The sequence below is a fragment of the Chrysemys picta genome, chromosome 8 (assembly GCF_011386835.1).
Source record: "Chrysemys picta bellii isolate R12L10 chromosome 8, ASM1138683v2, whole genome shotgun sequence".
Lineage (NCBI taxonomy): Eukaryota > Metazoa > Chordata > Testudines > Emydidae > Chrysemys > Chrysemys picta.
The window spans coordinates 95,352,607-95,366,575 of record NC_088798.1 but is presented as its reverse complement, the minus strand read 5'-3'; positions in this window follow the sequence as shown (position 1 = coordinate 95,366,575).

Below are 13,969 nucleotides of genomic sequence, written 5' to 3'. Positions count from 1 at the left end.
CAAATTGTCTCTTTGGCAGGCAATAGTTTCATGAGTTTCAGTCCATACATTCTCCATCTTACATTTACTTGAATGTAAAAGCAGTTGATCAATAACTGAAGTGACAAAATCTTGAGAATATTGTAGATGTAGTTACCAAATTTTGAGGCCTTTGTTTTTTGTTTACTACCATCCCTTTTAAATTTCTATCTCTGTCTATAGATACAGCATCCATTTTCTCCTCAGAGCAGCTGCAGTCTGTTACAGCGACAAAACACACTGTCCTTTTGTATGGAGACTTTTTTTTTCTTTTTTTCTTTTTCCCCTTTATCTGAAATAAAATATGTGGTTTCTCTTTGTATATGGAAAAACAGAAATGAGACTATCCCACCTATTTCCTTATCCAGAGTTATTACCATGTAAGAACAGTGTGCAGGCCTCAGTTCTGAAATAGCATCACTATGCAATTTGCTGATCTGCATATTAAGTAGAGTATGCAGGGTATTGGGGGTAGCTCAGGACTGCATATGTTTTATTTACATAAGCAGTTTATACATTTAAATGGTATTTACTTGAGTGAAATCATTGTACTTTCACAGGAAAAGAGAGCAAAATTCAGCCTTAGGGTAAGGAGGTGAAGTTCCCCCCTGAAGTTAATTGAAATAGTGTTTGCTTACACATGGGTTGAGTTTGGCCCAGATAATTTCTTAATATACCGGGTCATTTCTCTTTGCCCTACATCACCCTGTCAATAATAATTTAGCACCAGTGCAGTAAACCTTATATGCAAATGTGTCTGGCGTCTTGCTTATTATAGCAGTGACAAACAGGCATATCCTCCATGACTTCTAGCATGGCAGAGTGTATTCAATGTTGATTTATCATGCTCCAGCTTCTCTGGAACAATTATATCCTGTGACAGAATTATATTTCCAGTTAATCACAAAATGAGAACTTGCAGATGTGTACAGCAATCAACCAGGAAACATGGGGTACCTATCATTCGCTTTGCTACTACTTTAGTTTCATGTTGCTCTAAAATATTTTCCCACTTTAATAACATAAAATAATTGACTCAGTCATAATGTGCACTTCTCAGAAGTTCATATTTGTACATCAATTACAAAAATAATGCAACTTAATCTTTCCCTGAAAAGTATTGAAAGAATATTAATTGCCAAGGTGGATTGTTCAGTAGTCACAGAGATAGGGGAGTGGGCGTTTTGGCTAAATTACAAAGCATAAGGAGTAAGAAAGAAAAGTAGAACAGACCTTACCAAGCAAAGAATGTAAATTCATGAATGGAAAATGGAGCCTCATTTTTAAAAACACTGAATACATGAGTTAAACTAGCCCATGTATGTCTAACTTTCACCAACAGCACCTCATGCATGGCCACAGACAACTTTACAATGAATTTTTTTCAGAAAAATTTCTCCAGTGTCTATCCCCCTGAATACCTAGCACACTTCCCTTCTGCTTACTCAAAATATTTAGTGCACACTGGTTAATGTAAAGATATTCTCATTTTCCATTTGTACTTGAAATTTCCAATAGCAGAGCTGTGATAAACTCGAAGGTCTTGTGCCAAATCCATGTCTGCCATTCAGCTCTTGCCTCCTGGAGGTGTGCACAGGAGCAGTAGGTGATGGTAGTGACTCTGCACCAACAACGAACCCATTTAGGGGAATTGAATTAATTTCCCTCTACTCAGCATACAGTATGGGAGGCCCTGGCCTCAGCTGCCAAGATTTTGCTGTGACATTAGATTTGAATTGGATTTGAATTGAAAGTGGCACTGATAAACATCAGCAACAGTACATCTATCGGTTCCAATTAATTTTGTCTGATGCCTTTTCTTAAGGCAACTAGGCTTGTATTTCTTGCACACTCAAAACGCCAATAGGAGTCCTTGGGAATTTGAATGTTCATGGAATGAAGGATTAGGTCCAAATTTGGAAATGAGAAGTAATAAAATTTGGCTACATTGATACAAACCCATGGGCATGAGCAGACTATGATGAAGCAGACTCTGTTTGTGTTCACTGGGTGCTGATGAACAGGGGTAAAGCCCATGATAATACATGTGCTGTACTTTTGTATGCTGAAGTAAAGAAGATTATCAGAGTAGCAGGGATAGTTGCACCTCTGAACCCCTTTCTGAGTGCACCCCTACAGCTGTCAAGCATTGTGACTTAATCTCTCCTGGGGTAGAATCACTCAGTTCCCCCACACTTAGACAAGGTTTTGGACTACTGTACCCTGTGTATTCACCACGCTTAACCAGAAGGTCCTACTGGGTTTGGCATTTGCCGTTCTCTTCCCTTTGGGAGCCTGTGACCAGTGGTGAATACAGTGACCACGTAGCTTTCTAAACCAAATAATTGTTTAATCTTAACAGTAGGAATAAAGCAATTAGAGAAAAGGATTTTAAAACAACAAAGAGTCTACATGCATGTCTATCTTACCTAAAGCCATACCATCCATTTATGATGGGCCAGGCAGGCTTCATTTCCACAAACATGTCAGTCTGAGTAGCTACCCAGCAACAACTACCTTGGAAAGGTAGAGAGCAACTTTCTATTCATCCAGAGTTTCTTTGTCATCTTGGTTCCTGGGCTTTTCATCTTGCTTGTCAAAAACCAGTTTGGTAGGCTCCGCAGAGGGTCTAGTCTAAGACCCATTGAAGCCAATGGCTCTCTCATTTTCCCATGACCACCCTCAAGTGTTTGGTGGGAAGTGTCTTACCTTAAGCCATTGGGTCCTTCATGCCTGGTTTTCCTTACAATCCGGTAAATATCCCAATAAGCAGGTCAACATATAGTGTTCATAAATAATTACAGAGATGCTCCACATCTGTCACAAAGATTCTCTCTATGTATATTTGAAATCCATGGTCACATTGATTTAACTTCATTCAGATGTATCTAAACTGTTGCGTATTTATGCATGAAGTCTATAAAGAAATTGCACTTCTCCTGCTGCACAGGTAAATGCCATGAAAATGAAGTTGTGTTTCTGAAATGGAAATATTGATTGGAAGGGTCAATAATGTTAAATAAGCAATTAGAAATGGGGGAAAAAAACAGTTCTTAGTCTTTCAGACTGCCTTCACAATGACAAAATTAGATGTCAATGAAACAACTTAAATAGGAAAATGCAGGATTTCAGAATTTGACCCAATATGAATTCCAACATAAGACGCATATACTATGGTGCCAGACATCTGTATCTACATCATACTTCACGTATTCCTGAGCAAAATACTATAGGATAAGCCCTCATTATTTACTGTATATTGGCAGAGATATGTTGTACATAATTAGATACACTGTAAAAAATCATGGTGTAGTGTGTAGGGTACTGCGCTAGGCGTTAGGAGACCTGTGTTCTACTCTTGACTCTGCTCCTGACCTATTGTGTGACCTTAGGAGAGCTGCTTCCCTGTTCTGTGCTAATGTGTTAAAATGCAGCTTGCCCTGACTACACTAGAATTGTAAAATATTTTAGCTAGCAATTAAAAAACAGACCTTTTATCTTAGCCTACACAATCCTTTGTGTTTGTACAATGCCTAGCACAAAGGAGCCACAATCCTGGTTGGGGACTGTAGATGCTACTCTAATACAAATAATGTATCCAGAGTTTTGGGATTAAAGTGGTTTTAGACACATTTATGGACTTGACCCTTGCCATCTGGAGTACAACTTTAATTAATCTCCCTTACTCATTGACTCTCCATCTATCTTCAAGTCTCATCTGACAACATGTCTTTTTTTCTTGCCTGTGTGGCTCTCTTATTTATTAATGTTGGTGGCTCTGTAAATTATTGGCTTGCTCATGATCCCATTGAAGGTAATGGGAAATTTGCCAATGATTTCAATGGGAGCAGATCTATATTTAATTCAGTAAAATGTTCACAGATTCAGTTTGTGTGGAAGATGCTACTTTAACAAAGTTGTATTGCACAGATTGCACAAAGCAAAATTTTAAACTTACATCATGTTCACATCTCACTGCTTAGGAATTCACTGCAATGCCATGTATATCAAAATGAGAATAAATCACCAAATGCTTTCTGTTTTATTCCAGGCGGAGAAAGCAGAGAAACGCTGTTTCATTCTGTGTGTCTGTGTTTACTGGTGTTGCAGGCTAAGGGCCAGATTCAATATAAACTCAGCCTTTTGCACCACGGCAGCCTACATAACCCCCACTAAATTTCATTTTTTTTCAGGATTACAGAGTTTGCTATTGGTTTCCGTGATAGATAAAATGGATGGAATTTATATTGAACCCAACCCTAAAATGCCAACGAATGTTGAACATACAGTGGATACAAGACTTGGAAATCTTCAAGGAGACCCCAACCCCCCATGAAAAGAGACTTGAATTATGCCAAACTCTTGCTCAGCCATGTTGCAGCAAAATTCACCATGGGAAGCCTTTGTAGACAAAATTCCTCCTGGAGCCACATGAATCTCTTTTTTTCTGCTTTCTGAAGCTAGATACTTGTAATGACAAATCATCCAACACAGGATAAATTAATGCCTGACTTAAACACACACAATCCCAATGGAGTTATCCTTGCCTACACTTGCGCTGAATTTGTCTCATACTCTATCATTTGACAAGGAGTATAAACTTATGGAAACACATTAATGGAGATGATTTCCAAGGGAACTTAGCGATACTGCTCCTATAAGAGGTCACACATTCTTAACTTTAAGCATGTGTGTGCATCCTATTTGTAAACACATACCTGAATTTAAACATGTGTTTAAGTGCTCTGCTGGACAGAGACGGATTGCTGAGTCAAGACAAGGGTTATCAGAATTCCAGAGCCAAAAAATAAGAATGGTTAAGTCACTCAATCTTTACATCTTGTCTTCTTCTACTATGCCTGAAACAGCCTTTCATTTAACATATGCAAAGTACTCTCACTCTCCTCCTTCAAAAACTCAAGTCACTTGCTGTTGAGGCAGGCCATCTAAAAATGCCCCTGTACCACTCTGCTTTTGTACTGTACAGTCCTATCTTGTCCAGTACTATTTCAGCTTGTACCCATAACAGTAAACACTTTGTGGCAGAGAATACTGCCTGTTCTGCACAGCTCTCCAAGAATCCAGAGCTAGGTACATCTATTGTGATATAGAATCTATAATTAATAAATATTACTAATAATTAATAGGGCAAATCCACTCATGTCAATGGGAGCTTCAGGTACTCTGGACAATCCAGGAGTTGGCCCAGTAATAAATTACTAATAAAAGCTAATAATTAAGAGTTTCATCTATGGGGGATTTCCAAATGCACATGACTTCAGTTGGAAGCCAAGCACTTTGAAAAAAGTAGTTAGAAACATCTGTAGCCCATAAGTGATTTTTAGACAGACCAAAAGGGTATGACATAGTGGTGTGAAATTTGAGATTTGATGGAAGAAAAAATCTGCACATGCTCAGCATGCATCCTGGACATCTGCAGAGATTTGTGATGGTGGGGATTTCCTGCCTTTGAAATGGGTCTAAGAACTGCCTTACTTTCTCTAGCTAGGAAAAGTAGGGCAGCAATGTCAATAAGTAGGGCATTGACTGTCCTACCTCAGGCCAGGCACAAAATAGATTGTCTTGCTGGAAAAGTAGGTCAAGCCAACCTCCTATTGGACATCTAAATACCCTAGGTCAGAGGTGTTAAACTCATTCTGCAGAGAGGACCAAATTACATTTTTAATTACAATCTGTGGCTCAAGGTAAAAATGTAGAACTGAGTACATCCCAACAGAGGGTCCTGTGGCACCTTTGAGACTAACAGAAGTACTGGGAGCATAAGCTTTCGTGGGTAAGAACCTCACTTCTTCAGATGCAAGTAATGGAAATCTCCAGAGGCAGGTATATATCAGTGTGGAGATAACGAGGTTAGTTCAATCAGGGAGGGTGAGGTGCTCTGCTAGCAGTTGAGGTGTGAACACCAAGGGAGGAGAAACTGTTTCTGTAGTTGGATAGCCATTCACAGTCTTTGTTTAATCCTGATCTGATGGTGTAAAATTTGCAAATGAACTGGAGCTCAGCAGTTTCTCTTTGGAGTCTGGTCCTGAAGTTTTTTTGCTGTAAGATGGCTACCTTTACATCTGCTATTGTGTGGCCAGGGAGGTTGAAGTGTTCTCCTACAGGTTTTTGTATATTGCCATTCCTGATATCTGACTTGTGTCCATTTATCCTCTTGCGTAGTGACTGTCCAGTTTGGCCAATGTACATAGCAGAGGGGCATTGCTGGCATATGATGGCATATATAACATTGGTGGACGTGCAGGTGAATGAGCCGGTGATGTTGTAGCTGATCTGGTTAGGTCCAGTGATGGTGTTGCTGGTGTAGATATGTGGGCAGAGTTGGCATCGAGGTTTGTTGCATGGGTTGGTTCCTGAGTTAGAGTTGTTATGGTGCGGTGTGTGGTTGCTGGTGAGAATATGCTTAAGGTTGGCAGGTTGTCTGTGGGCGAGGACTGGCCTGCCTCCCAAGGTCTGTGAAAGTGAGGGATCATTGTCCAGGATGGGTTGTAGATCACTGATGATGCGTTGGAGAGGTTTAAGCTGAGGACTGTAGGTGATGGCCAGTGGAGTTCTGTTGGTTTCTCTTCTGGGCCTGTCTTGTAGCAGGAGGCTTCTGGGTACACGTCTGGCTCTGTTGATTTGTTTCTTTATTTCCTTGTGTGGGTATCGTAGTTTTGAGAATGCTTGGTGAAGATCTTGTAGGTGTTGGTCTCTGTCTGAGGGGTTGGAGCAGATGCGATTGTATCTCAGTGCTTGGCTGTAGACGATGGATCGTGTGGTGTGACCGGGGTGGAAGCTGGAGGCATGAAGGTAGGCGTAGCGGTCGGTGGGTTTTCGGTATAGGGTGGTGTTAATGTGGCCATCGCTTATTTGTATGTTGGTGTCCAGGAAGTGGACCTCCCGTGTAGATTGGTCCAGGCTGAGGTTGATGGTGGGGTGGAAGCTGTTGAAAGCATGGTGGAATTCTTCCAGGGTCTCCTTCCCATGGGTCCAGATGATGAAGATGTCATCAATATAGCGTAGGTAGAGAAGGGGCATGAGTGGACGAGAGCTGAGGAAGCGTTGTTCCAGGTCAGCCATAAAAATGTTGGCATATTGTGGGGCCATGCGGGTGCCCATAGCGGTGCCACTGGTCTGGAGGTATATATTGTCACCAAATTTGAAATAATTGTGCGTGAGGATAAAGTCACAGAGCTCAGCAATAAGTTGTGCTGTGTCATCATCAGGGATACTGTTCCTGACAGCTTGTATTCCATCTGTATGTGGGATGTTTGTGTAGAGAGCCTCTACATCCATGGTGGCTAGGATGGTGTTTTCTGGGAGGTCACCAATGCATTGTAGTTTTCTCAGGAAATCTATGGTGTCACGGAGATAGCTGGGAGTGCTGGTGGCGTAGGGTCTGAGTAGGGAGTCCACATATCCAGACAGTCCTTCAGTGAGAGTGCCAATGCCCGAGATGATGGGGCGTCCAGGATTTCCAGGTTTGTGGATCTTAGGTAGTAGATAGAATAACCCCAGTCGGGGCTCTAAGGGTATGTTGATTTGTTCCTGTGTTAGTGTAGGGAGTGTCCTGAGTAGATGGTGCAGTTTCTTAGTGTATTCCTCAGTGGGATCTGAGGAAAGCGGCCTGTAGAATTTGGTATTGGAGAGTTGTCTGGCAGCCTCCTTCTGGTAGTCAGACCTGTTCATGATGACAACAGCACCTCCTTTATCAGCCTCTTTGATGATAATGTCAGGGTGGTTTCTGAGGCTGTGGATGGCATTGCGTTCTGCACGACTTAGGTTATGAGGCAAGCGATGTTGTTTTTCCACAATTTCTGCCTGTGCACGTCGGCGGAAGCATTCTATGTATAGGTCCAGACTGTCATTTCGACCCTCAGGAGGAGTCCATGTGGAGTTCTTCTTCCTGTGTTGTTGGTGGGAGGGTATCTGTGTATCAGTGCGCTGTTCAGTGTTATCATGAAAGTATTCTTTGAGTCGGAGGCGGCGAAAGTAGGCTTCCAGATCACCACAGAACTGTATCATGTTCGTGGGGGTGCTGGGGCAAAAGGAGAGTCCCCGAGATAGGACAGACTCTTCTGCTGGGTTGAGTGTGTAGCTGGATAAATTGACGATATTGCTGGGTGAGTTAGGGGTACCCCTGTTGTGGCCCCATGTGGCAGGAAGGATTTTAGACAGCTTACGGTCCTTTTTCCTTTGTAGAGAGGTGAAGTGTGTAATGTAGATCTCCTGTCTTATTTTAGTAAAGTCCATTTGTGTGGAGGGTTGGTTGTTTATGAAAGTCTCCTGGTTGGAGAGCTCTTTCTTGATGTTTTTCTGTTTGCTGTATAGGATGCTGATCAGGTGGTTCCTCGGTTTCTTTGATAATGTATGGCATAATCTCTCACTGTGGTCTGTGCAGTATGTAGATAGCAATGGATTTTTCACCTTCAGTCCATTTGGTATGATGTCCATCTGTTTGCATTTGGAAAGGAAGATGATATCTGTCTGTATTTGTGCAAGTTTCTTCATGAGGTTGATAGATTTCCATTCCATACGGCTAAATGCAGTGCCTTGCATGGTGTCAAGTATCAGAGGGGTAGCCGTGTTAGTCTGAATCTGTAAAAAGCAACAGAGGGTCCTGTGGCACCTTTGAGACTAACAGAAGTACTGGGAGCATAAGCTTTCGTGGGTAAGAACCTCACTTCTTCAGATGCAAGTACTGGGATGCTTATGCTCCCAGTACTTCTGTTAGTCTCAAAGGTGCCACAGGACCCTCTGTTGCTTTTTACAGATTCAGACTAACACGGCTACCCTCTGATACTTGAGTACATCCCTTAATCCATAGCAGAACTCTCACTGAGGTTAATGGAAGATTTGAACAGAGATCAAGGATAGAACAGTGCCTTTGTATAATAAGTAAACTTTTAGTTATTATTATAATTTAATCAATATCTTATCATTATTGCATTATCACTCAATGGGCAAATCTGCTCTCCTTTAGGTCACTCATTATCCTTACCCTATGTTTCTTCCCCATCCTCCTTTTTCTCTCCCTCGTCTGTTTTTGGGTCTGTCTGCACTTTGAGTTGGGTGTGAGATTCCCAGCTTGAGGAGACATATCCATGCTAGTTCTGATCAAGGTAGCACACTAAAAATAATATGTAGCTGTGACAGCGCAAATGATGGGCGGGGCTAACTGCCACGAATATGTATCTAGCACCTTTGACAGGCATGCACTCAGGGCAGCTATCCCCTCTCACCACTGCAGCTACACTTTGGTTTTAGTTACACTTGATCATAGCTAGTGCAGCTATGTGTCTTTGAGCTGGGAATCACACCCCCAGCTCAAAGTGTAGACATACCTTCACTGTCTCTTCTCTTTCTTTCTGTATTTGTTCCCAGAAGAAACCGGTTTGCTCCCTCGCCCCCCATCCAAGGACTTCACTCCCAACCCCTTTCCCTTTTCATTGTTAAGATAAGCAGTGAAGAAATTAATGCTTACATTTAGAGTTGGGAAGGGAACTTTAGATCTCCCCATGAATAATGGTAGGCAGGGAAGTTCATACTTCTCAGAGAAATTATTTCCAGCTGTTTACAGACTTAGGCAGATATCACAGTACTGGTTTATTTTCAGTTAACATTTTAACAGTTATTTTTGCAACCATGAGGGCTAGAAACTTCAGGCCAGATTCTGATCTCAGTGGGCTTGTCTTCATTAGTAATTTGACTATAGAGTTATGGCTCAATTGTTCCTGTGAACTCGCCTCCTCTCCAGACACAACACTCCCCTCAATTACATGTAGGGTGACCAGATCAGAGAGGCGAAATATCGGGACGCGCGGGGGGGGGGGGCGGGGGGGGGGAAGGGGGCGGAGCCAAAAAATAAAAAAGCCGGTAGGGAGAAAAAAAAAAAAAAAAAAAAGCACGAACAAGCGGAAAGCGCCTAGGCTGGTGCCGGTAAACAGCGGCCCCCGGGTCCCGGGATGCAACAACCCCTGCCCGGAGCCCGATGCCGCGGAGATGGGCACGGACAGGGGGAGCACCCCCGCCAAGTCCCTGCGCGGAGACCGTCCTGGGCTGGCCGCGGGCGCGCCAGCGTGTGGCAGCCCCTTCCCTGGCAGGCTTCAGCTCCCCGCGGGCCCGGGAGTGCAGCCCGACCGGCCCTTCCAGCTGCTACTCCGCCTCTCCCTCGCCGCGTGTCAGGCAGAGGCATCTGCCTGGCACCCAGCGCCAACTACACCCCTCCGGGGCCGGGGCACACGTGGCGGAGGTGAAGCCCCGAGGAACCAGAGTCCCCACGCGGACAGCTGCTGCCCCCCCACCCATGGGCGCGTAGGGAGCCGGTTCCCCAGGCTGGACCCGGGGCTGCCCCCCTGCAGGTACCCCCCGCCCTCCTGCCTGCGATTGGGCCAGGCCGGACTCATCCCGCTGTCCCCGGGCCTCCTCCCTCCAGCGCTTGCCTGGGAGGGAGGAGGAATGCGGCGTGCTTCGGTAGGGGGCGGGGATTTGGGGAGGGATCCAATGGGGCAGTTGAGGGGGTGGGGCCAGGCCGAGGATTTGGGGAGCTATCCAATGGGGGAAGGAGGGGGCGGAGTTGGGGCGAGGGAGGGGGCGCGAGCCAGAGCGGAGGGCAAAAATTGCTTGTTTGTCCCGCGTCCCGACCAAACATTGGTCGGGACGCGGGACAAACGAGCAAATATCGGGACAGTCCCGACAAAATCGGGACGTCTGGTCACCCTAATTACATGTTGCTGTTGGAATCACTCAAGGCAGATGGCCCTGTCAGTATGTATAGGGCACACCTCAAGTGAGCTTCCCTTGAATGCTGCTCACTCAAGCTCTCTTTGCTGTAAATGCAGATTAGCACCAGGACACAACAATCAATAGGCATTAATCCTCCAGTTCCTTCCCACAATTCCCACAGTAGCATAGCTTCATAGCAGCTCTATCGAAGTCAACGGTTTTATAACAGAATAACACTGGGATAACTGAGATTGGAACCCTGTCTTTATCTCTTTTTTTAAAATAAAATATTAGGTACAGCAGATTCTGAATATGCCATGTTGGCCACATAAGTACATCATGCGGGCCAGATATAACCCATGAGTCAAATGTTTAAAGCCTTTGTTCTCAGTGCTATTTTTGTCAGTGATTCACAACTGCTTGTGGTCTGCACCCCACAAAATGGCCAAACAAACAAAAATTCTACAACCCATCATATCCGATAATCCTTAAAAAGTACTGTGAGATTTGCAGCCTGGGATGAATTTTCAGCTTTTTTGTGGTTTGGAGGACTGATGGTGGTGGGCTCGCAACATAAAAGTGGTGGAGGTGCTTCTCTGACTGCCCTCTCCTATCGCCGCACAGAGGGTTCAGTTCTGCGGCAGCGTCGTTCCAAAAGCCTGTACAGCCAGCTCCACAACCCTGGCCCTTGCTGTGTCTTTGGAGTGCTCAGTTGGGCCATGCTACATATACTGTCTTCCAGGCTGGTGTTTGAAAAACAGCTTCAAACACCAAAGTGGGGTATATCCAGGTAGGTGGATATATACAGTCTGAAGGTGGGTTAACAAAATAGGTTCTAAATATACATTATTTCAGAACAATATAGGTGTGCTGATGGTGTTTGTAATTAAACAAAAAGAATCAGGAGCCCATAAGGATCTGTTACAAACTGATCAGATGTTAGAGGTTGCTCTAAATCAGGGGTTCTCAAACTGGGGGTTGGGACCCCTGAGGGGGTCGCGAGGTTATTACTTGGGGGGTTGTGAGCTGTCTGCCCCCACCCCAAACCCCACTTTGCCTCCAGCATTTATAATAGTGTTAAATATAAAAAAGTGTTTTTAATTTATACGGGGGGAAGGTCGCACTCAGAGGCTTGCTGTGTGAAAGGGGTCACCAGTACAAAAGTTTGAGAACCGCTGCTCTAAATTATGCCCGCAGTTGGGCAAGCCAGAATATGCCAAAGCTATTTTTTCCCATGCTCCCACTTCTTCACCACACTCCGCTTGGCTGGAATGGAGACCTGGAAAAAGAGTGAATTAATACAGCCAAAGGTGTTAGAGAAAATAGGATGAATTTTAGCAAGTATATCTGGGGGAAAAATACTAGAGAGAAAGTAGGTCCAATAATAAATGAAGAGGGGAAGTAAAATCATGAATGGCTCTTAAATTGCTCTTTTTAAATCTGTCAGTAGAAAGGACAGTTAATAACAGAGTTTGTCAGTTAGGAAGTAATGAAGACATTGTAAAGACAACTACCGGTATTGATAAAGAACAGATAAGGGAGTATTTAGAAAATATGTACATATGCAAATTAGTGAATCCAGAAGATGTGTTGTGGACAACAAAATAGTAAGCAAAGACAATTAAGATCTATTTCCACTGTAGAGAGGTTTAATCACTTCATTTTATTAAAAGAGAGTAACAAAAACAAAAAATGAAAAATAAATGAAGGAAGGAAGGAAGGAGACTAAAACAATTGAAAAATGAGGGCAGGTTTCTTACAACTCCCAGATCTGTGAACAAATGTTATTTCAAGATGACCCTTTTGTGGTTTGTAATATTTGGTGATTTTCTTAAAGTCTGAAATCCTGGTGTTATGGGATTACATGAGACTCTCATCTTTAATTTATTAAAAAAATAAATTTCTAGCGCTCCTTTTTTTTTTAATGACTATCGCTTGTATTCAAGTATGACTATGATTCAAAATCAGTTTCCACATGTAGGGTTCAGGAGACGTGCCAAGGCAAGTTGGTGTCTACATTTCCTCCTACTGTCGGCCAACATGGCACAACGATATTCTGTTGCTCATTCTGCTTCCTTCATAGCAGAGTACCACGCTTGCCTGTCCACCTAGGCCATTAAGTCCAGCCCAGCAGACAGTATGTGCCACTTGATGCAATCCTGGTAGTGGAGTTTGGGGCAACCAACCTTCCTACAGCCTTTTTCAAATTCACTGTGTAGAACTATCTTAGGCTGTCGATTGTTATCCATACATATAACATGGCTGACCCAGGTCATTTGCCTCCGTGCTAGCATGGCTTCCGTGCCTAGCATGGCTGCCAGCCGTAATACTTCACTGTTGGTGATTTTGTCAGACCATTTGATTCCCATTATGCTGCGTAGGTGGCGTTGTTGCAGACAGTTAAGTTTTTTGATATGGTGACGATAAAGGGGGCAGGTCTCTAATGAGTATGGAAGACAAGGAAGCACAACAGCTCTGTAAAATTGGCATTTTGTGGATACTCAACTCCCTGTCTTGTCCATAGTCTTTTTTGTAGACGACTGAAACCTGAGACAGCTGACTTTAAGCGCGCTGAAAGTTTTTTGTCAATGCTGATGTCATCGATAACTGTGCTACCTAGTTAGCAGAAGGATTTGACATTGTTTAATTGGCAGTCATTCAATTTTATTTCTGGTGGTGATGAAAGTGATGGGTTTCTGCCAGGAGATTGTTGGTACAGGATTTCTGTTTTCTTTACTTGAATACAGAGGCCAAAAAGGGATACAGCATGGGCAAAGGAATTCAGAAGATGTTGCAGATCATTCTTGGAAAGGGCAACAAATACTGAGTCATTGGCATACAGTAGGTCCGTTATTTCACTTTGCTGGGATTTGCTTTTGGCCTTGAATTGGCGGAGGTTTAGAAGTCCTAGTTACAGAGGAAATATTGAAAAAGTGACCCAGGCTCAAACCCAAAAGTCAAATAAAAAAGTATCCAAAATGTATTGTTTGAAAATCTAGTGAGTTTTTAAGCCAATCTCATGAATTTTTGGAACCTGATTCATGATTTTTGAACACTATTTTCTTTTTCTTACCTCTGTACTGTGTAAGTACTTGTTTTAATTTCGTCTAGCAATAAATGCTAACTCTATTCATTAGAACAAATTCTGTTTCCTGCTCTGGCTCCTTAACAACACTCTTTACAGTATTTATTTCAAGGATGAAATCCTGGCTGCATTGAAGTC